The sequence below is a fragment of the Rattus norvegicus genome, chromosome 17 (genome assembly GCF_021556685.1).
Source record: "Rattus norvegicus strain SHRSP/BbbUtx chromosome 17, alternate assembly SHRSP_T2T, whole genome shotgun sequence".
NCBI lineage: Eukaryota > Metazoa > Chordata > Mammalia > Rodentia > Muridae > Rattus > Rattus norvegicus.
Window position 1 is genome coordinate 92,796,776 of NC_141550.1, and position 17,996 is coordinate 92,814,771.

The window sequence follows — 17,996 nt, forward strand, 5'->3', positions numbered from 1 at the left end:
AGCTTTGGCACTCCAGTTTTTTATGGATTCTGATATTCAAAGGCAAGTTGATGGACATTGTCTTGCTTTTCACATGGACCCCAGACTTCGTAAGTTTGTAATAATTCATGTCCATAATCAATGTATTCTATTTACTTTTTAAACTCCGACAAGTGGTTGCTAAAGGATTGTAAGTCCTGACTACCTTGATTGTTGTGACAAAATGCTATTATTCATTGCACCTCTGGGCATGAGACTACCATTTGTGGGGCTGAGAGGAATATGACACCATTAATCCCATATTGCCTGCCCTCAGGCTTGAAACTTCTGACCAGGATCAAGAACTAGAAACAGTGACTGATATGTTCCAAATGATCAAGTAAACACCCCTAAGCCAGGAACCTATAAACAACTGATGTAGTAGATGCCGTGTTCTGGAACTCTGGGTCCTTCTGCTCTCAAACACAATGCCTTGTGTTTGACCTTCAAAGCAACAGAAGTTGATTACTTGTGCATCAGGATGTTAGCAAGGCAAGGACAGGTACCCAACAAATTAATTATGTACCAAGGCTGCTTTCTAATTCTAACTGGCCCTGTGTATGTATTCCCAGAGGGTCAAGAAAAAGTATGAGATCAGTGTATCTTTGGTGCAGGTGACATGTTGTGCCCTGTAGCAGTTTCCTGTGTATCCACATCTTACTGCTGTTGAATTGGGGTTGAAGGTAGAAGTAGGAAGTGGCACACAACAGTCAGATAGGAAAAATTTAGACTTGGGTAAGCTACCTGGACCGAGAGTGATGAGAGTCCCTCAGGGTCCTCTGACAGACATAGGACAAAGTTAAAGTCAGGATAGTCTCATAAAGATAAGCCCATGTTAATTATAAAATTTGTGAAAGTGGAGGAGGAAGATCATCACTTCAAGTAATCTTTGGCTACTCGGAAATGATGATTCCAGCCTGTGGTCCAGGAGCGTCTGTCTCATGGAACAAAAACAAACATGCGAAATGAAAGAAAGAATGGCTGCTATGTATTTTTGCTTGATCTATGCTCCCAAAGCTCTAGAAAGTAACTTTAGACCCATTGGGCTTACACATGAGATTATGACATTAATGACAGAGGTGCAAGGGCTTTTGTCGGCCATTTGCATGTGTTTGAATGTATGCTGCTATCCCCTCTTTGAATGTATGCTGCTATCCCCTCTCACCACAACCCCTCAGTTTTACACATTAAAGGAATCTGACAGGACTCACTACGAACCAACTCCATGACAGATGCCAAAGGAAATGGACTGCAGTTTAGCAGAGGTCAAGGAAGGACATTCCCTCTTGAAATGTTCATAGTCATGTAGAAGCACCACATGTGTACACATTGCACACAAAGCATTTCCTAGCAATGCTAACAAGCTAAACCTTCAAACAATGAAACGGAGGTACAGGTATAGTCCAGCCATGGGCTTCAAAGTCCTACTTCTTAGGTCTCTAATCAGATGTTAGATTTTTTAATGTCCCAGGGAATATAACCCTCCTTCCTCAGCAATGTCATGGAAAGCAAAAAGGATCCTGAAAGGCTCTTTGTTGCTTGACTATGAAGGTTCTGTTCTCCACTCCCATTCCACTAGCAGATAAAAACTATAGGAATGGTGGAAGGAGTTTTATTCAAGCCTAGGTTTGGAAATTTGGAGAGACACATTGTCAATATAATATTCCCTCTCTTTCTCTAAATGTTGTTGGAGTGAGTCCAGTGGAATGCTGGTCAGACCATTGCAGCACTAGGCACTTTTTTTCCTGGACGTGTACTTTAAGCTGTTTTGCCAGCAAGACTCAAAGGCCCATGCTTGTTCCTTTGCTTCAAGTTCATTACTGGCCCGACCTCCTGTGCCTGGTACCACACTAGCTTCAGAGTCACATTTGTTCTCCTGAAGATAGAAGATAGCAATTCAATGGAATGACAGCTGCCAACAGAATGACCCAGCTAAATGAAGGGTCATAGTATCATATGTCCCACTTTGGAAGGTTCTTCTTGGCAGTATAAAACTGGATCTTCTTAGACTTATATCTATTCTGTCCTTGAATTCTATTCAGCTACCTACTTTCATAGTTATCATCAAAAAATTAGGATCTAAGTATTGCCTTGTAGCTTGCATAGGGTCATGAGTTTTGCACTGCAAGGAAGATCCCAAGTTAACCGGCTAGGGGGAGGCTTCCTGCTAAATCACAGAGACCTGTTGGTGCCTTTCCTTAATAGACCACCCAGTGTAGCCTATCAGTCCTCTGAATAGGAGAACTTGAAACAATTTGGCCAGTACTTGGAAAGAAAGGGAACAAACTAAAAGGGAAAAACTGAGGAACCTGAAAGGGACTAGCCAGGGAAAGTGTGATCATGGGAATATGGTCAAAGTTCTTCATGTACATATCTGGAAATGCCATTAGGAGATTGTTTGTGCTGTGTAGTTATCATAAACTATTGTTCAAAATTAGTTCATGGAATAAATACATGTAAAATATGACAATGTTAAAATCGAGTGATAAATCAAATCAACAAAGAAAAATTCTCCTATTCAATATTCAAACAAAAATATACAGGAAGAGAGGCTTAGTTTAAATACAGAAAAGAAACAAGTCTAAAGTGAGACATAGGAATATAGAGGAAAACTCACTGTGTTCAGATTCAACAATTCATGAATATCCAAGTTCAGTGGCTAACTGAATAAGTGCAATTGCTGTCCAACCAACCAACCAACCAACCAGCCAACCAACCAGCCAACCAAACCAACCAAACCAACCAAGTAACCCAGCCACCAACCAACAGCTAATGCCCTGTACAGACAAGATGTGTTTTCAGTAACTAAGGAAGTAAATGACCTCACAATGGTTCCTTTTGAGGTCAGAGCGGAAATGGACCAATGAGGGCTCGGCACAGTCCACTAGATTTCTTTATTTTCTGTCCTCCAGACAGGAAAGGATTAAGGTCAGTGAGGCAGTAGAGACTTGAGGAAGATGGTTACACCCAGTTAGCAGTCCCTATATCTCCTATGACCTACTTCTTTCTGCTAGGTTATGTTTTTCAGATTTTCTACAACCTCAGAAAACAGGGTCACATGCCAGAGACCAATGTTCAAGCACAGGATCCTCTCTTGATAGTAGATATCCAAACCCCAATGAAGCCTCTTTCTACTTTAAGAATAATGAGTGGTATCATATGAACTATAATAAACTATTCACAACTGATATCCAACACTGGTTAATGGACAGTGTATTAGTTTGCTTTATCGTTTGTAATGTTATACAGTTACATACATATATAGTGCCATGACCTTATACTCAATGTCATCAGTCAATTACAAGGTTCCATGACCTTACCTAAACTCAATTCAGATTTTTCTGAAATTATTCCAGCTTTCTTTCAATATGACACAAACTAATGGGCACACACTAACATTCATGTATTAGTCAATGGATAACCTGCTTCATTTTTCACTTAGACCCTAACATTCTGTAACAACTGTTGGTTTGTGGAAGCTATCCCATCTGCACTTGAGAAAAATGGATCTTTTTCTTGGACTCACATAAGAATAAAATGTTAACCTCTCACTGACCCTGGCATACTTTGACCAAACTGCACTTTGACTACCATCCCTAGGGGTGAGACTTTCCCATGTTTTTCCCATAGAGTCTTCATCCAGTTTCTCACCAGACAGAAAGCTAGGATTGATAGTTTCTAAATGATAGAGAAAATAACTGATCAGTAGTCATCCTAGAATCCTCAACCCCGAAGGCAGAGGCACACATGGTTTGTTAAACAAAACAAGCTTTTCCTCGCCAAGATTTGATAAATAGAGCAAAAATTCTCAACCAAACACCAACCAAAAGTGTGAAGACATAAATGAAGATTTAGTGTACATTTCCAGGCTAAAGCAACTGCTCAAGTCTTCCCTGGGCAGGTTTGGGCCACTGGAGCTCCCTTGACCCCTTTTGTGATCTTAGCTCTGTATTGTGTTTTGAACACTTCTGCATTTAAAGTCCTGGTACAGTTTGTGTCTACCTCATTCCAAGTTCTTACTGGAAATGACAATGGAGATGTTAGTGTATTTGCTTCTATCAAACAAATGAGGAAGGACATTTTCCCTTGTCTTAACGCTTATAATATTTGAACAAAATATATTATTTTTAAAAATGTTAATATTATCATCATTATATTAAATATCATGTACATGTCTGTGCTTGTAGTTGTATGCAGACATGACTAGAGTTGGTGGTGGAAGCCACAGGTTTTACGTGTTTGTAGATCTGGAGTTAGAGTTGGTTGTGAGACACACAGCATGGCTTCTGGCCACTGAACTCAACTCCTGTGCAGAAGCAGTGCCTTCTGTTAATCTGAGCTGTGTTCCAGTCTTAATTTCAATCTTTTTATGATTGCAGTCATGGTATTCATTGTATATTAATGTTCCCCTTCTTGTCTACCGCATATTTCTTTTTAGAAAATTATTTTATTTCTAATAGCTGATAAATTTTATGAATAGGTGAAATAAACATTTTTGTGTTTTATTTACAAATTTAATATTCATCTGAAAGTACGTTATATTTTTGTAGGTCTTCAAAGAAAACTTCCAATGAAAAGGACAAAGTATGAAAAAAATTTATTTAATCATATTTAATAAGATAGAGTACAAAAGTTAAAGTAATACGGTGATTTTGAAATATAGTAGAAAACAAAAATTAAGAATCTTTTGTTATATTCAAATATTTCTTTTCAAAACATTTTCAAAATTCACCAATATCCTGCTAAGACTGAACCCACAGTGAACGTGATTGTTGGGGGGAGGCGGCAAAGTGGGGAGGATGGGGAGGGGAACAACCATAAAGAAGGGGAGGAGGGGGGATTAGCGGGATGTTGGCCTTGAAACCGGGAAAGGGAATAACACTCGAAATGTAAATAAGAAATACTCAAGTTAATAAACACAAAAATTGAAAAGAAAATGTCACCAATAGTAAAGGTGTCCTTCCTGTAAAAGTCAGGCTTTTCAGAAGCATCTGCATTGTTACTTATGTAAAACGTGGGTATTTGTCTCCTCTATATACTTTTGTTTTTGGGTACATATTATAAAGACATCTGATATAACTATAATTCATTTTATTGGTAAAAGAGCAAGGAAATCATATGTTTGACCTTACCAAACTCACATCATCATCTGAGGGAAACTCAGAGGATTGTGAGATGTTCAGTCATAACACTATTTTGCAACTTATTGAACAGCTCAGGAGGCCAACCTAAGGTAGGAGTTTTGCATGCAGCCTCTGTGTGTGCTATAGAGGAACATGAATTAGAGTATCACTCATGAAATATCAAAGAACAGAAAACTAGTCTCAGCAGGTGCTGCCAGCAAGCCTGAGCTTCAGTGAGAGCATGACAGTGTGGCTTTGGGTTTGTTGCATGAGACTCATGTGTTACAACAAAATGCCACAAGCCAGTCAGCCAGTACATTAAATTGTGGGCTGTGCCTTTTGTTGCATCTTCTTGTGGCTGGAGGATTGCAGCAGCTCTCTGGAGTGAGTTTGGTAAAGGAGGCTGAATCCAGACATGATGTCTTTGCAATGTGATGTGTTGAGGAGACACTCTGAGACTACACCAGTTGTTTTCTTTGCTCCCCTCTTTAACTTAGTTATGCTAAGATTGTCTTCTATACTCTTCCAAAAATATTTTATGCGTCTGTGTGTGTGTGTGTGTGTCTGTGTGTCTGTGTGTGTGTGTGTGTCTGTGTCTGTGTGTGTACACCTGGTTTGAGCATTTGTTCTCATGCACAGTCTAGAGGAGGAGTTCAGGTGTCCTGCTCTATCATTATCCTGCATAGTCCTTTGAGATGGTGTCTGAACTTGAAGCTAGGTTGGCATGCCAGCACCAATATTGTGTCGGCAGCTCTCAAGGCTTGGTTTAGAGGCACATATGTAGTCAGATGTGCTTTTTATGGAGATTTAAACTAATGTCTATATTTGCCCAGCAAACACCCATATACACCAAGCTAGTTCTCTTAAGGCTGATTGTATATAACTGTTTTTCTGTAGTTTGCTCTTTTTATATTTTTATTTATTTTTATTTTATTTTTATTGTTTAATTTTTCTTTTCTAGTTTTTTAGTTGTACTTAGATTTCAAATGTTATTCTCTTTGCTGATATCATATCCATAATCTCCAATCCCATTTGCCCTCCCCTTCTTCTATAAGCTTGTTCCCCTCCCCAAACATCTACCTTTCCTGTCTCCCCGCCCTGAAATTCCACTACAGTGGGAGGTCCAGACATTGCAGGACAAAAGGTTTCTCCTCCCATTGGTACCCAACAAGGCCATGCTCTGCTACATATGCAGCTGGAGCCATGGCTCTGTCCATGTGTATTCTGTGGGTAGTGGATTAGTCCCTAGGAGCTCTGGCTGATTGGAATTGTTGTTCTTTTGGGGTTTTTGTTTTATGTTGGAACATCGTTTGGGTATATGGCCAGGAGAGGAAGAGCAGGGTCCTCAGAGAGTCCAGTTTTCAATTTTCTGAAGAACCTCCCCAGGGATTTCCAGAGAGGTTGTACCAGTTTACAATCCCACCATCAATGGAGGAGTGTTCCTCTTTCTCCTCATCCTTGCCAGCATCTGCTGTCACCTGAGTTTTTTATCTTAGTCATTCTGACTGGTGTTAGGTGGAACCTCACGGTTGTTTCAATTTGCATTCCCAGGATGACTACAGATGTATGTTGAACATTTCTTTAGGTGCTTTTTTGACATTCGATATTCCTCAGCTGAGAATTCTTTGTTTAGCTTTGTACCCCATTTTTTTTCATGGTTTTTCTGACTCACTGGAGTCTAACTTCTTGAGTTCTTTGTATATTTGGGATATTATTCCTCTATCAGATGTAGCATTGGTAACGATCTTTTCCCAATCTGTTTGTTGCCTTTTTGTCCTAATGATAAAGTCCTTTGCCTTACAGAAGCTTTGCAGTTTTATGAGGTCCCATTTGTAGATTCTTGATCTTAGAGCATAAGCCATTGGTGTTCTAGTCAGGAAAATTTCCCCAGTGCCCCTGTGTTTCAGACCCTTCCCCACTTTTTTCTATTGGTTTGAGTGTATCTGGTTTGATGAGGAGGTCCTTGATCCACTTGGACTTAAGCTTTGTACAGGGTGATAAGAATGAATCTATTTGCATTCTTCTACATACTGACATCAAGTTGAAATAGCACCATTTCTTGAAAATGCTATCTTTTTTCCATTGAATGGCTTTAGCTTATTGTCAAAGATCAAGTGACCATAGGTGTGTGGGTTCATTTTTGGGTTTTCAAATAAATTCCACTGATCTATCTGTCTGTCTCTGTACAACTAACATGCAGTTTTCATAACTACTGCTGTGTAATACTGCTGAAATCAGGAATGGAGATTCCACCAGAAGGTCTTCTCTTTTATTGTTAAGAGTACTTTTAGCTACCTTCGTTTTTTGTTTTGTTTTGTTTTGTTTGTTGTTGTTGATGATGTTGTTGCTATTTTTGTTGTTGTTATTCCAAACAAATATGCAAATTGCTCATATTGTCCCTATGAATAATTCAGTTGGCATTTTGGAGCGTATATTGAATCTGTACATTGCGTTTGACAAAATGGCCAATTTTACCATATTAATTCTGCCAATCCATGAGCATGATAGGTCATTCCATCTTCTGACATCTTCTTCAATTTCTTTCTTCAGAGACTGGAAGTTCTTGTCATACAGATCTTTCACTGTCTTGGTTAAAGTCATACCATGATATTATGTATTATTTGGGAGTAATATGAAGGGTATCATTCCCTAATTTCTTTCTCAGCCTGTTTAACCTTTGAGTACAGAATGGCTACTGATATCTTTGAGTAAATTTTATACCCAGCCACTTTGCTCATTATCAGGCTTAGTAGTTTTCTGGTGGAACTCTTGTCATCCCTTAAGTATACTATGACATCATCTGCAAATAGTGATATTTTGATTTCTTACTTTCCACTTTGTATCTCTTTGACATTCTTTTGTTGTCTGATTATTCTGGCTTAGACTTTGAAAACTATATTTATTATTAAATAGCGAGAGAATGCGTAGCTTTGTCTATTCCCTGATTTTAGTGGGACTGTTTAACATTTGTCTCCATTTAGTTTGATGTTCGCTGTGGTTTCCTGTACATTGCTTTCACTGTGTTTAGGTAAGGGTCTTGAATTCCTGATTTTTCAAGACTTTTATTATGCAAGGGTGTTGAATTTTGTCAATTCCTTTCTCAGCATCTAATGAAATGATCATGTGGTGTTTATCTTTGAGTATTTTTATAAAGTGGATTATGTCGTTGGATTTCCATTTATTGAACCATCCCTCTATTCCTGGGAGGAAGTCTACTTCCTCGTGATGGATGATCATTTTGATGTGTTCTTGGATCTGGTTTCTAGAATTTTATTGAGTATTTTTGTGTTGATATTCATTAGGGAAGTTGGTCTATAATTCTCTTTCATTGTTGGGTCTTTCTGTGGTATAAGTAATTGTGGCTTCATAGAAGACATTTGGTGTGCTTTGTCTGTTTCTATTTTGTGGAATAGTTTGGAGAATATTGGTGTGAGGTCTTCTATGAAGGTCTGATAGAATTCTGCATTAAACCCATCTTGTGGTGGGCTCTTTTTGATTTGCAGACAATTAATCACTGGTTCTACTTCTTTAGGAATTATGGGGTAATTTAGATGGTTTACCTGTTCATGGTTTAACTTTGGTACGTGATATTTGTCTAGAAAACTATTCATTTCCTCCAGATTTTTAATTTTGTTGAATATAGGCTTTTTTTTAGTAGGACCTGATGATCCTTTTAATTTCCTCAGATTCTGTTGTTATGTCTCCCTTTTCATTTCTGATTTTGTTAATTTGGACACACTCTCTGTGCCCTCTGGTTAGTCTGTCTAAGGGTTTATCTATCCTGTGGATTTTCTCAGAGAACCAGCTCTTGGTTTAGTTGATTCTTTGTATAGACATTTTTCCTTTCTACTTGGTTGATTTCAGCCCTGAGTTTGATTATTTCCTACCTTCTACTCTTCTTGGGTGCATTTGCTTCATTTTGTTTTAGAGCTTTTATGTGTGCTGTCAAGGAACTGATGTGTGTTCTCCCCTGTCTTTTTCTTTTTTGCAGTCACTCACAGTTTTGAGTTTTCTTCTTCACACAGCTTTTGTTGTGTGCCATAAGTTTGGATATGTTTTACCTTCATTTTCATTAAACTCTAAGAAGTCTTTTAATTTCTTCATGTTTTTCCTTGTCTAAGTTATAAGTGAGTAGAGCGTTGTTCAACTTCCACGTATATGTGGGCGTTCTTTCGTTATTGTTGTTATTGCAGATCAGCCTTAGTCTGTGGGAACATGATGGAATGCATGGGATTATTTCTATCTTCCTGTATCTGTTCAGGCCTGTTCAGTGACTGATTATTTCGTTAATTTTGGAAAAGGGTCCAGGAGGTTCAGAGAAGAAGGTATAACCTTTTTTTTAGGATGGAATATTCTACAAATATCTGTTAAATCCATTTGTCTCATTCTTCTGTTAGTTTCTCTACATCTCTGTTGAATTTATGTTTCCATGATCAGTTATATGGTTCATTTTTGAGAAGATACCATGAGGTGCTGAGAAGTAGGTGTATCCTTTTGTTTTAGGATGAAGTGTTCTATTAATATCTGTTAAGTACATTTGGGTCATAACTTCTGTTAATTTCTCTATGTCTGTTTAATTTCTATTTCCATGGTCTGTCCATTGATGAGGGAGGGGTGTTGAAACCTTGTTCTATTATTGTGTGAGGTACAAGGTGTGATTTGACCTTTAGTAAGGTTTCTTCTATGAATGTATATGCCCTTGCATTTGGAGCATAGACATTTAGGATTGAGAGTTCATCTTGGTGGATTTTTCCTTTGATGAATATGACGTTTTCTTTCTTATCTTTTTACTGACTTTTGGTTTATTCAACATTAGAATGGCTACTCTCACTGGCTTCCTTGGACCATTTGCTTGGAAAGTCGTTTTCCAGTCTTTTACTCTGGGGTAGGGTCAATATTTGTCTCTTAGATGTGTTTCCTGGGAGCAAAATGCTGGGTACTCTTTACATATCCAATCTGTCAGTCTGTATCTTTTTATTGGAGAATTGAGTCCATTGTTGTTGAGAGATATTAAGGAATAGTGATTGTTGCTTTCTGGTATTTTTGTATTTAGAGGTGGTATTATGTTTGTGTGTTTCTCTTCTTTATTTTGGTTGCAAAGAGATTAACTTTCTTGCTTTTACTTGGGTGTGATTTCCCTCCTTGTGTTGGGCTTTTCTACATAATATCCTTTATAGGACTGTATTTGTAGAAAGAGATTTTGTAAATTTGGTTTTGTCGTGGAATATCTTGGATTCTTCTTCTATGTTAATTGAGAGTTTTGCTGGATGTAATAGCCTGGGCTCACAGGTGTGATCTCTTAGGTTCTGTATGACGTCTCTCCAGGACCTTCTGGCTCTCATAATCTCTGGTGAGTAGACCAGTGTAATTCTTATAGGTCTGCCTTCATGTGTTATTTGACCTTACCCCCTTACTTCTTTGAAATTTCTTTCATTGTTTTCTGCATTTGGTGTTTTACTATTATGTGACAGGAGAAATTTCTTTTCTGTTCCAGTCTGTTTGGAGTTCTGTATGTTTCTTGTATGTTTATGGGCATCTCTTTCTTTAGGTTAGGGAAGTTTTCTTCTATAATATGTTGAAGATATTTACTGGCCCTTTAAGTTTGGAGTCTTCTCTCTCTTATATACTTATATTCCTAAGGTTTGAGCTTCTCATTCTTCCATGGATTTGCTGTATGTTTTGGGCTGAGAACTTTCTGCTTTTTCCATTGTCTTTGACGGTTCTTCTGATGTTTTCCATGGTATCTTCTGCCCCTGAGATTCTATCTTCTCTTCCTTGTATTCTGTTGGTGAATCTCACATCTACGACTCCTAATCTCTTCCCCAGATCTTCTCTCTCCAGGGTTGTCTCTCTTTGTGCTTTCTTTATTGTTTCTATTTACATTTTTCACTCATGGATGGTTTTGTTTAATTCCTTCTACTGCTTGGTTGTGTTTTCCTGTAATTCTTTAAGGGATTTTTGTGTTTCCTCTTTAAGTGCTTGTACTTGTTTACCGGTGTTGTCCTGTATTTCCTTAAGGGAGTCATTTCTGACCTTCTTTAAGTCCCCCATTGTCATGACAAAACGGGATTTAAAATCTAAGTCTTGCCTTTCCAGTGTGTCTGGATATCCAGTATTTCCTTTGAAGGGAGAACTGGACTCTGATGATGCCAAGTAGTCTTAGATTCTGTTGTTTGTCTTCCTGTGCTTACTTCTCATCATCAGTTTGTCTCTGATGTTAGCTTGTCTTGCTGTTTCTGGCTGTGGCTTGATTCTCCTGTAGGCCCGTGTGTCTGCACTCCTGTGGACCTCTTTTCCTGTTCACTTTCAGCCAGTTCCAAGGACAGAGTGTTCTGTTCTCAGGGATGTCGTTCCTCCTGGCAGCTGATTTTCAGCTCTCAGGGAGGGCAGGAACTAGAAGGGTCCTGCCCCTGAATGCTCCTAGGTCCCTGTGTTCAGACGGCACAGATGACACTAGGCATTTTCAAGTGGGGTCTGGAATGTTGCCAGAGAGTATTCTCCTCAATTTCTCCCATTAGAGGCTTTGTAACTAATTGCTAGATTGGTCAAGGAAGTTTAAGGCTGTTTAAAAATTATGATAATACACAGGTTAAAATAAAAATATAAAAAAGAGATATTAAAATTGTGGGAACACATTTGATATTTGGAGCCTAATTGTTTATTTTTTATATATGTGTGTGTGTGTATATATGAATATTTACTTCTATATATGAACAGAGTAATTTCACAACTAATATTTTTATTAATGCTTTGACAATTTTAGATGACCCCACTGAGTCCACATGTAGAAGCAAGCTTGACCCCGAAGAAGTTCTGATGTATCCAGGATCACAGAATGACAGGCTCACAGGGTAACAGGCTTGCAGTAGGGACAGGCTCCAGTAAGAGACAGCTAGACCAATTAAACCCAGAGATAACCAGATGGCAGCACTCAAGCACAAGAACATGAGCAACAGAAACTGTTAATACTTGGCAACATCAGAACCCAGTTCTCCCATCACAGCAAGCCCTGCACACCCCACACACCTAAAGGATTCAGATCTACATGCTCATCTTTGTTTACTCAACACACCATTTGTGAGTAACCTGCATACTTTTCAACCCGATTGTTCACCCTTTTTCCTCTTGAATAATATTGTACGTACAGCTAAAGCAAAGAGCATTAACAATGTGATAGTCCAAACAGTAATGAAAACAAAGAAAGAATATTAAAAGGAGTAAGGGGATAAAAGAATAAAAATAGAAACAAGTCTGGTAGCTGGGAATATTTAACCATTTACTCTTTGTATTACAAAGTTCCATTGTCCAAATTCAGTGCTTCAAAACCAAAGGCATAAATGCTTCATGTTGTTAGGGTATCACTATGTGTATTTGGTATTTTCAACTGTATATTTTCTTGGATATTTTATGTATTTACATTTTAAATGTTACTCCCTTTCCCAGCCTCGGCCATCCCCTCCCCCTCCCTCTGATTCTATGAAGACGCTCCCACTCCCAACCACCCATTCCAAACTCAACACCGGCATTTCCCTACATTGAGGAAACAAGCCTTCACAGGACCAAGGGCTTCCCTTCCTATTGATGGGGACAATGCCATCCTCTGCTACATATGTGGCTGGAGTCATGGGTCCTTCCATGTGTACTCATTGGTTGCTGGTTTAGTCCTTGGGAGCTCTTGTGTGAGGTCTCATTGGATGATATTGTTGTTCTTCCTAAGGTGTTGCAAGCCGCTTCACCTACTTCTGTCTTTTCTCTAACTCCGTGATTGGGGTCCTATTGTTCAACCCAAAGGTTAGCCCATCTGTATCAGTCAGGCTCTGGCAGAGCGTCTCAAAGACACCCATATCTGTCTCTTGTCAGCAAGCACATCTTGGCATCAGCAATAGTGACTGGATTTAGAGGCTGAATATGGGAAGGATTCCCAGGTGGGGCAGTCTCTGGATGACCTTTTCTTCAGTTCCTGGTACACTCTATGTCCCTGTATGTCCTCCCATGAGTATTTTGCTCTCACTTTTGTGAAGGAATGAAGATCACCATTTTTATCTTCCCACTTCTTGAGCTTCATATGGTTTGTGACTCGTTTCTAACATATTCTGAGCTTATGAGCTAATATCTATTTATCAGTGAGTGGTACCATGTGTGTTCTTTTGTGACTGGGTTACCTCACTCAGGATGATATTTTCTAGTTCCATTAATTTTCATAAGCATTTCATGTAGTCATTGTTTTTAAGAGCTGAGTAGTATTCCATTGTGTAAATGTACCAGATTATCTGTATCCATTTCTTTGATGAAGGACATCTGGCTTCTTTCCAGCTTCTGGGAATTATATAAATAAGACTGGTATGAACATAGTGGAGCATGTGTCCTTCTTATATGTTGGAACATCTTTTGGGTATATGCTCAGGAATGGTATGGAGGGGTCCTCAGGTCGTCCTACGTCCATTTTTCTGAGGAATCTCCAGACTGATTTTTAGATTGGTTGTACCAGCTTGCAATCTCACCAGCAATGGAGGAGTGTTTCTCTTTTTCAGCATCCTCAACGGGTACTTTTGCCACCTGAGTTTTTGATCTTAGCCATTCTAACTGGTATGAGGTGGAATCTCATGATTGTTTTTATTAGCATTTCCCTGTTGACTAAGGCTGTTGAACATTTCCTTAGGTATTTCTCAGCCATTCAATATGCCTCAGGTGAGAATTCTTTTTTGAGCTCTGCACCCCATTTTTAATAGGGTTATTTGACTCTCTGGAGTCTAACTTCTTTAGTTCTTTGTATATGTTCAATATTTGCCCTCTATTGGATAGGATTGGTAAAGAACTTTTCCAAACATGTTGTTTGCTGTTTTGTCCTAATGACAGTGTCCTTTGCCTTACAGAAGCCTTGCAATTTTATGAGGTCCCATTTCTCATTTCCCGATCTTAGAGCAGAAGCCATTGGTATTCTGATCAGGAAACTTTTCCCAGTGCCCATGTGTTTGAGGCTCTTCCCCACTTTTTCTTTTATTAATTTGAGTGTATCTGGTTTTATGTGGAGGTCCTTGATCCCCCTGTATTTGAGCTTGGTACAGGGTGATATGAATGGATCGATTTGCACTCTTCTACATGGTGATCCCCAGTTGAACCGGTGCCATTTTTTGAAAGTGCTATATTGTTTCGTGTTTGATCATAGCAATAGAAACCAAACTAGGGCACGGTTCATTCAGGGTTAGAGGGTTATCCTAATGTTTACATTAGGATAGTCTATGAAATTTTTATTAACTCTAATGTGAAGTCTATGTAGTAAAAGACATATGGCATGCTTCCTTAATCTGGTTCTAGCACCAGAGTTCTAATTCTGTTACCAAATATAAATGCTTGATATCTCTGGGCATTTCATTTTTTTCTATCCCAACTTAATTTAGGTATTACCCTTCTTATTCACGTAATTTAAGAAATTCCTGTGGATTCATTCATGTAGTATATGGGTGTGAGTTAAAATATTACAGCTCCAATAATTGCTTACCTAGAATATTGGTCATAAATATATAATGCCCAGTGGTTTTATTGATCCTCATACATAAATAATAGTTCTCCATAGTACTCATTGGAGGTTGGTTTCAGGCATCCCATGAATACCAAAAGCTATGAATATTAAAAATCCCTTCTAGAAAATGACGTATTTACATATAACATACATATAGCCTCTTCTGTAAGTTAAACTATATTTAAGTTACTTGTAATATGTCAAAGAAATGCCTTATAAATAGTTGTTATGCTCTATTTTTTGAGAATAATCAGAAGGCAAGGCATAAATGTTCATCCTAGATGCAATTCTCACATATTTTCATTCTGATGTTGGCTGAATCCTCAACAGCAGAATTCATGGACAATTTTCAAGTCATGTCTATAGAAGAACTCGCTGGAGTCTTATGCCTTCAACATCAAAGCAACTGTTGAGGATGAGAAACTTCAAGGCAAGATAAATGATGAAGACAAACAGAAGATTCTTGACAAGTGCAATGAAATCATCAGCTGGCTGGATAAGAACCAGACTGCGTAGAAGGAAGAATTTGAGCATCAGCAGAAAGAACTGGAGAAGGTCTGCAACCCTCTCATCACCAAGTTGTACCAGAGTGCTGGTGGCAAGCCTGGAGGAATGCCTGGTGGCTTCCCTGGTGGAGGAGCTCCTCCATCTGGTGGTGCTTCTTCAGGCCCCACGATTGAAGAGGTCGATTAAGTCAAAGTAGAGGGTATAGCATTGTTCCACAGGGACCCAAAACAAGCAACATGGAATAATAAAACTATTTAAATTGGCACCAAAAAAATCTTTCCTTATTCATTAGAAAAACATACAGGATTAGAGAATCATACAGGAGATGAAGATGTAGACAGATTCAAAAGGCTAGCACCGAGGAGTACAGATGCCATCCCTGTGGAAGCAAGACTTTCAGAAGCTTTGCCTTCCTGGGCTGAACTGTTTTCTGTAGGTTCCCAGGGGGTGCTGCAGAGGACAGGGGTCATGGATGGTCACACAAAGGGGAAGATCCTTCTTAACATCCAAGAGAGCTGGGGAACTCGATCATCTCATTTCCAGTTGCATCACTGGCCACTCCAGGTCCTTCAGTACATGTGATCACCCAGAGATTCCCCTGCCAGACATAACTCTCAGAGCCATATCCCTCTACAGCTACAGGAAGGAAGGAAGCAGGCCCTACTCCACCCAGGTCCTTCAAGTCTTGGGAACCCACAGGTGCTCCCCCCACTGATGATGAGGCTTCAGTAGCCCCAGCACTCAGCCCAGCATCTTGGCTTTATTTCTCTCTAAACACAGTAAAAGAAGACTCACCCTTCCTTGCCCATTCCTAACCAAGTACCCATGAGTCCCAGGGTGGGGTTCAAGTCCCAGGCAGGTGATGGGACAGCACACATATCTCTCAGTGTGCCTCCAGCTTTGGTCTAGAGCAGAAAGTGGTTTGGCATTGCTAGGTCCATGGCATTGTTGTTTCTTTGTGTGCACATGAGAACATGAAGCAGAGGTTTGCTGCCATCTCAGTGAGGGCAATACTGTTTGCTGGTGGAGGAAGATGATTTGATATGTGCATAGAGCCTGCTCTGAACAAGTGCCACAGACAGCAATACCGTGGCTTCAAAGGGGAGGGAAATTATAAAGCAGGGACAATAGGGTTGATTTTTTAAAATAAGACTTGTTTGAAATCTTCGTTCAAACCAAATGAGATCTGCTTAGCTGCACGCACGGAAGAGGCCAGAAGGAAAATAACTGTTCAGCCTCGGTTACTAATCCTGTCTTTAGAAGCATGCATTTTTGTAATGTACATGATTGGTAGGCAGGTGAGGCTAAGACTGCTTCATCAGGGCATCCTTGCCTGCTGAACTGGGAAAAGAAGAGACCTAGTAGACAGGACAGTACCCTCAGTCCCCGGGGAGGAGGCAAGTCCATCAGTGGTGACAGATGAGTCCCAGGTCACTGTGCTGGGCACATCCTGGTGACAGTAGACTCAGTCTCAGCCATGCCAGTGTTATAGTGCCTTTGTCTGCCAAGTCACAGAGAAAATTCATGCTTTTTCTTTCTGTCTTAGTTGGGTCCGCTTGGAAGGCTTGGAAGGCACCCAACCAAGCCAGACTCTGTGTCCTCCAGCAGGGGGCAGCACTACATAAGATTATTGTTTGAGATGTCCAGATTTCCACTATTATTACTAAGTATTATTACAGATTACAGTATTTCCAGTAGGTGGCTGCTTTGTACAGAGGTTATTTGTTTATTTGTTCTTAGAGGCACAGGTTGGACATCCCAGAAGAGCCCCGAGCCCTAACTAGTTAAAAGCTCATGGTGCTAATATTGCATGCTGTGTTTTTGTCTGCCCCTCTGGTGTGGGTCCCCAGGACTGTGTAATCTGTCTCTGTGTATATGGATGTCCAGTGTGGCTTTGGGCCCTTCCCTTTCATTTGACTCTTCTCTACTGCAGTCAAATAAAATGTATATTATATATGACCTCATTATAGACCTTTACAGGGGGAAACTTTGCTTAAAGAAAAATGCCTTTGGAAACATATTTAAGCAGATCTTGACACTTTACTAGGAAAACAACATCATTCCCAAGCAGCTCACCTTAATACGGGTGTCCAGGACCAAAAGTTCTTAAGCGTGAATATGACATGTTGGAGAAATGGCTCATTGGTTAAGATCTCATACTACTTTTGTTGAGGACATGTTCAGTTCCCAACACCCATGTCTAGCAACTCCAGCTCCAGGAGTTCCAATACCTAAGGTCTCTACAAACACCTATACTCATGGGCACATATCAGATAGAGATATGTAACTAAAAATGATCAGATATTTAAAACATGATGACCAAGCTTTCAGTAATTATTTAATCAGTTTATCATAAAGTAACCTCCTTCTCCCTTGTCTCACCTTTGTGACGTTCCAGGGTATTTATGCTTCTGTAGACATCACTGACTGTAAGCTACCTTTCAATAAACTGATTTTGTACTGTAGCTGAGAATAATCCTTGGCTTTCTTTGGGCAACCCAGATCCAAGCCATCTTACATTTACAGTCAGAGTTAACTTGAAGAAATCTTTCAGTTCATCTCTCTGATGATTCTGTGCCCATGTTAGTTAAAAATTCTCACAAAGTAAAATGCTGGGGCCACATGAATTGGGATGAGCACACATGGCTTGCATGACATTTTGTTTTCTTCTTGAGGCATGGGCTCATATATCGAAGGCTGACCTCACACTCACTTTATTGCTAATGATAACTTTGAATTTCTGATCATCTATTTCTGCCCGCAAGTGCTTGAATTATAGACGTGTAACATCACATTGGTACATGCTGGGAAAAAACTCAGGCCTTTTG

The 17,996-nt window shown here is 39.5% G+C and overlaps 1 long non-coding RNA gene across 1 annotated transcript in view; it reads left to right on the forward strand.

Annotated features, from left to right (window-relative positions):
* LOC148000327 (uncharacterized) overlaps positions 1-15,215 on the forward strand; it is a 32,901-nt gene extending 17,686 nt beyond the window's left edge. Inside the window, exons 2-3 of the long non-coding RNA XR_015641950.1 lie at positions 11,905-12,218; positions 14,992-15,215. This is a non-coding gene — a long non-coding RNA (uncharacterized LOC148000327). The remainder of the gene's footprint in view (positions 1-11,904; positions 12,219-14,991) is intronic.
* The last annotated feature ends 2,781 nt before the right edge of the window (positions 15,216-17,996 follow it).